A 6,000-nucleotide genomic window follows, 5' to 3' on the forward strand; every position below is an offset into this window, starting at 1 on the left:
GGTTGTAAGAGAGTAGAGTTTCAATTCATGGATCAAGTTTGATAATTGTTTGTGCTTTAAGAATATTAAGTTTGTTTTTTGTCCAGCAAAATGATTTTCTTAATATGTGAATATTTACCTTATTTAATTATAATAATGTAAAATATTTCTTCTATGTTTGGTTTTGAAGCATGTAAATTTGAAAATCCACTTTGTGAAGATAATAATTAAGGACTGAATATTATGTGAAGTGAACAACTACAAGACTTAACCTATTTCGGAGTATCTGTAACCTTATCTTAATTTGGGAGAGGAATAGCACAAGATTACCTTATTTATTTTCCCCTTTTGTGTAGTTGTGATGTTGATATTGTGGTAATTATTCATATTAAATCCACAACCGACTTGAGTATCGGGCCATTGACTGTTATTACAATTGGAAGTACTCTCACTGTATTCAGCCCATACATTTCCTTCAGCTCAAATGATAGCTCTTGGTATTTTCTGATTTTCTCGCCTCTGGTCTTCTGAGCATTCTCATCTGAAGGTACAGCAATATCAATTATATAAGCCCTCTTCTCCAGCTGATCCAATACCAGGATGTCAGGCTTGTTGTGTACTACCCGCCTGTCTGTAATCATTTGGACATCCCAGTAGATCTTGACGTGATTGAACTCAACCAGAGGAGAAGGCTGATAGTTATAGTAAGTTATTATTATTATTATTATTATTATTATTCATTGTATATTTTTCCCCCCGACTCAGATGTCCGATTGCTGTCTCATTCACTCAATTATCAAATGAAAAGCCTGTTTGACTTATAGTAAAGATAATATGTCAATTTTTTTACAACATACAGTTTTTATTCATCAGAAGCCAATACCAATATCAGTCCAATAAAAAAATCCTTTTCTGTCATGTTCCCCGTAGCGAAGCACGGGCAACTGCTAGTCAATTTATATCAGTTACTTCTTGTGCAGTGGAAAATGGCAATTTCGAACGCACGGCAACACATGAATAACGGATAAATCCTGTAGAATTCTATCTGAATATCGGAGCCTCAATCAGCCAGCAGATAATGAATAAACTTTTGTTGAAAAGTTGTTGTGAATCTCAATTAAAACTTATCTTTGCCGGCGTTGAATTAATGAGTACTGGAGTCAACTGACTCCATGGTGTTTACACTGTCATTTCAAGCGCTGTGTTATGAAGTTGGAAAAGTTCTAGACAATTTAAAATAACGAAGAGAGTTTGAATAATTAATAGATGACTGGAACAGGGATCGTCACCGGCTGAATAATTATTGTTCAAAGGTGAAATCCGAGCTGACAGACTGTGTAAAAGTATGGCACGGCTAATAAGTGGCAGTATGCCACTGGTCTACGCTAAAATGGAGAGACTATATTTTAAAAAAAATTATAGTTACAAGGTTTATAATCTGAAACTGGAATGCAGATGGTCAGGAAAGTTGCCGTTCGTATTTCATTGGAATTATCAGTTATAATAGAGTTGGACATTAAAATTGGAAGTCATATTTATCTTTTATATTTTATATTTATCTTTTTATATTTATATCTTTCCTTCATTGTGCGAAGCCTTATTGATGCATTAAAGCCTTAAGGCATTATAAAAGCCTTATTAAAGGCTTATATGTAGTGGACTTTTTGAATTTAATGAATGTAGTAGACTCCTAGGCCTGCAGAAAATTGAATCTCCTCCATTACTAGTAAAATAACAATCATTATTACATACTGCTTCAACAATCTATTTCTATATATACTACATCAGAATATTTTATACAATATATTGCATTCCAATTTATTGAAGAAATTCATCACCATTCTAGTCAAACAAATATTGAGTAGCCTTATAGAATACATAAAAAATTACAAATATCATATAGCCATTGCGAAAAGACCTCCTATTATTCCAAATTTGAACTCTTCTATTTAAGTGCACTCACAACTTGAATGTGTTTGAATCGCAGATATCAGATAATAATAATAATAACTTAATTCTCGCAAAGAAAGCACAAACAATAATTACACAAAATGCAAAAAATAAAATGAAATAATATGTTGGCAATAGAAGTGGAAGTGAAAATAAAATGTCTATATCGTATAGTACCTATTTCAAAATACAAACAGCCTCTATTAAAATAAACAACAAAATTAAAAGAATAGCAAAAGTAAAGGAAAATTAGTATAACAGATGAACTAAAATGAAATAATAAAGTGGCTGTCCATTCAATAATAAAAAAAACAATATATTGTATAATAATAAGAAAGAAAAACTGTATATAGACATAACAGAACATGCCATTGCTCAACTAAATCTAAGCGAAAATAATTCTGTATGCAAATAATTTCACGATAAATTATGTCCGCATACAGGAGCATCAGAAAAGAGAAAAATATCTTTACAACAAATACAACATACTATGTTTTGGGAATTAATTTTCAAATCAAAATAAAATGGAAACAGCCCTCGATAATACTTTTCAAACATATTTACAATAGTTAAAGTAATAGCATAAAGTTATCAAATGAAAACTGAAAACCCTACAAGATTATAGAAAAAACTATACGATTATAGATATCAATGGAACAAGGATTTTGGTTAGAAATGTTCTATACTTCTGTATAGGAACTTGACTCTATTCTTGATTATTGAAGGATAATTTGATTAACATATTATACGAGTGTTATGCTTTATCAGTCAACACCATAAGTATGCTGGGTACTTCTATCCATCCAATATTAATTTGAATTCCAAATTTTCATTATTTTATTCGATCATCCTCTTCATTTTTAATGTTCTAAAAAGGGTTATTCATGTATGCAACTCGAATTTTTATTTGTCACTTGCTCTAAAATTCAGACTTTGAATGCATATCTTGAGCTTAATTTTTTTTTAATTGAATTGAATTTAATTTATTGCCAAAAATTACAAATACATATTTGTACAATAATAATTACAAGAGTATACAATACAAATTGATTTTAACTTGAGTGTAACAATATTACCAATGTAATATTTGGCACTGCCAACATAAGAAACCTTGTGTGTTGGCAGTGAGTTGTAGTTCACTTATTCTGTTCCAAGTACTTAATATACAACTCAAATTTTAAAATGTTAAAGAAAGTATTACACTAATTTACAAAAATCGCAAATGCTTGGAAAAACTTAAGAATACTTTCTTAAGTGTAATAAGCCATAGCCACCTATCTACCATAGCCACCTCTAATACAAGGCCACGGCCTACGATATTGCAACGTCGCAGCGTAGGCCTAGAATCTAATACATGATTGGTGAAAAAGATTTTTAAAAATACCAGCTGATCTTTTTCACCAATCATGTATTAGATTGTAGGCCTACATGTTGCAATATCGTAGGCCGCGGCCTTGTATTAGAGGTGGCTATGATACTACTCATTATAAAGTGATATCCAATAATTAATTATTGTGACGTCTTGAGGCTATCATGACAGTTAATAATTCACAAAAAGAAAATGAATACAATAAAACTAAATTCAAGAAGTATAAGCGATTCAATAAATGAATAGTTATTAATCACTTTTTGTGTAGTTGAGAAGTTGATATTGTGGTAATTATTCATATTGAATGAAAAATACTAAGAAATTGTCAAAAAACCACTGATTTATTGATAATTAGAAATGCCGGTTTCGGTTATTACACCATTGTCAATCTCTGTTTATCATGTAATAAATAAAACCACTGATTATAATTATATATTATTAATAAATAAAAACCACTGATTTATTGATAATTAGAAATACCGGTTTCGGTTATTACACCATTGTCAATCTCTGTTTATCAGAGATTGACAATGGGGTAATAACCGAAACAGGTCTTTCTAATTATCAATAAATCAGTGGTTTTTTGACAATTTCTTAGTATTTTTCATTCAAGTTATTAATCAAGAGAATTACACATTGATTTTGTCTTCTGATGTCATTGATGTTTATTTATGAGAGAAATACCTCAACAAATCTTCTAATAGGAGTTATTCTAATAGGATATTTGATGTGATGTGAATGGATCTCTCACATTGTATTCAAATTGAATTTCAAATTTTGAGGTAGAGAACCAACAATATTTTGAATTCTTCTAATCATTCTCAATCTAATAATGTGATGGGGCTCACTTAACACAGCACACAAAAACCAGCCATGAGTAATTGGATCATCTCACATGAGAGAAACAGTATGTGAGCGCCCTGGTGCTCGGCAATGGAGGGGATGATTCTGTAGATGTACAGTAGAGCAGCAGTGGCACCATAACGCTATCAAAATGATAAAGCACTAGGCCAAATGAGCCGGTTCACACTGAGCGAGTTTTCGGCTGCCAGCTCGGCTGATGAGTGACGAGGCTCGGCGAGGTTTTCGTGCTAAGTATGACGCATTATATTCGGGCGAGGTGTCTCGTTACAAATTACCAGCTGCGCGAACTGCATCACAGCCAGTAATTTAAACATTTCCCCCTCTTGCATCCCCCAAAGTAACCCCCTCGCCACCCCAGGAGAGCCAACTAAACACCTCCAATTCCCAACTGCCGTACCACTACCGGATTATATCCCGTTCCAGCATACCCATCTTCCCTCCACATTTCCCGAACAAATAAATTAAAAACTAACTGAATTTTCCAATGATGCCAATTTAATTACGCGTCGAAAATTCATGCCCTCGCCTGTAGCTGGTGGCGGAATAATTTCCACCTCGAGTTATTAGTATTTTGTCGCGTATTCAATCACGAATGATTGAATCTGTGATGGGGTTTTGTGTGCTAAATGAGTATCGTGGAGAGTGGTTTTGGATATTTTTCGCTGTGATTTTTAGTATTTGATTAGGGGTTCGGAGAAATATGATATATGCTACATTCAAGAAAATGAAGTGCGGTCGGTTCTCAGGTTATGTTCAATAAGGTTATAGGATCATAAGATCCAGAAGCTATGCTTTTTATGCAAAAGTTGTATGAAAAGCTATTCCACATCACATATCAATTTCGAAATGGACTGGATTGATTATAATATACTTTATATTTTTCATTTATTCATATTTTTTACAGAGAAGCACTGATTGGGAGAGAACAACTAAGGATACTTCTTGTACTATTTTTCCCAAATTTAGATAACACTTTAAAAGTGTAGGGTTATTATGGTTTCATTTTACTGAAATTTAGTCCATTTTCACTCAAAAACAACGAAAACTAAGATTTTAAACTTTGACGGTTGAAAACAGAATAGAAAACAAAAATATCACTCTCAAATCACCATTAATTGGAAAATTTTTGAGTAAAGAAATAAATAAATGAATAACCCTTTATTGCTTCTAAAACTTAATATACATAATATAATTGCAATTACAATAAAAATTACATTCTTCGCAATTCAGCATCTGCTGGGGTATCCTATTTAGGATAAAATGAGTATCTTATCATATTAGTAGAGTTCATATAAAATTAATTTCAACTTAAACATTTCAATCCCTGTAGAGCCAGACCTGTTTGTACACGTTTTTCATCCTCTTCCATTCCTTTCTTTGCCGTGCGATTCTCTGCCAAGTTACTCCTCCACAAACTCGCCGGAATTCTTCATCCCATCTGTAGCTAGGTCTTCCTCTGCTTCTTTTCCTATTTCGTGGATGCCAGTCCAATATTCTTCTCGTCCATCTGTCGTCCTTTGTGCGCACCGTATGGCCAGCCCAATTTCATTTCCTTTCTACCAATCTTGCCAATGTCTTCGATTTTTGTTTCATTCCTAACCCAAGTATTCCTTTTCCTATCTCTTCTTGTCACTCCGATCATTATTCTTTCCATCGATCTTATACTAGTTCTTAGCTTTTTTATTAATTTTTCATTCAATGTCCAAGTTTCACAGCCGTATAATATCACTGGCAGAACGCTCATTTGAAATAATTTTCTTTGTCCACTCATGTCGATTTTAGATCGGAATAGGTAATTGAAACGTCTGAACATCGACCAACCCAACGCAATCCTCCTG

The sequence above is a fragment of the Nilaparvata lugens genome, chromosome 7 (assembly GCF_014356525.2).
Source record: "Nilaparvata lugens isolate BPH chromosome 7, ASM1435652v1, whole genome shotgun sequence".
NCBI lineage: Eukaryota > Metazoa > Arthropoda > Insecta > Hemiptera > Delphacidae > Nilaparvata > Nilaparvata lugens.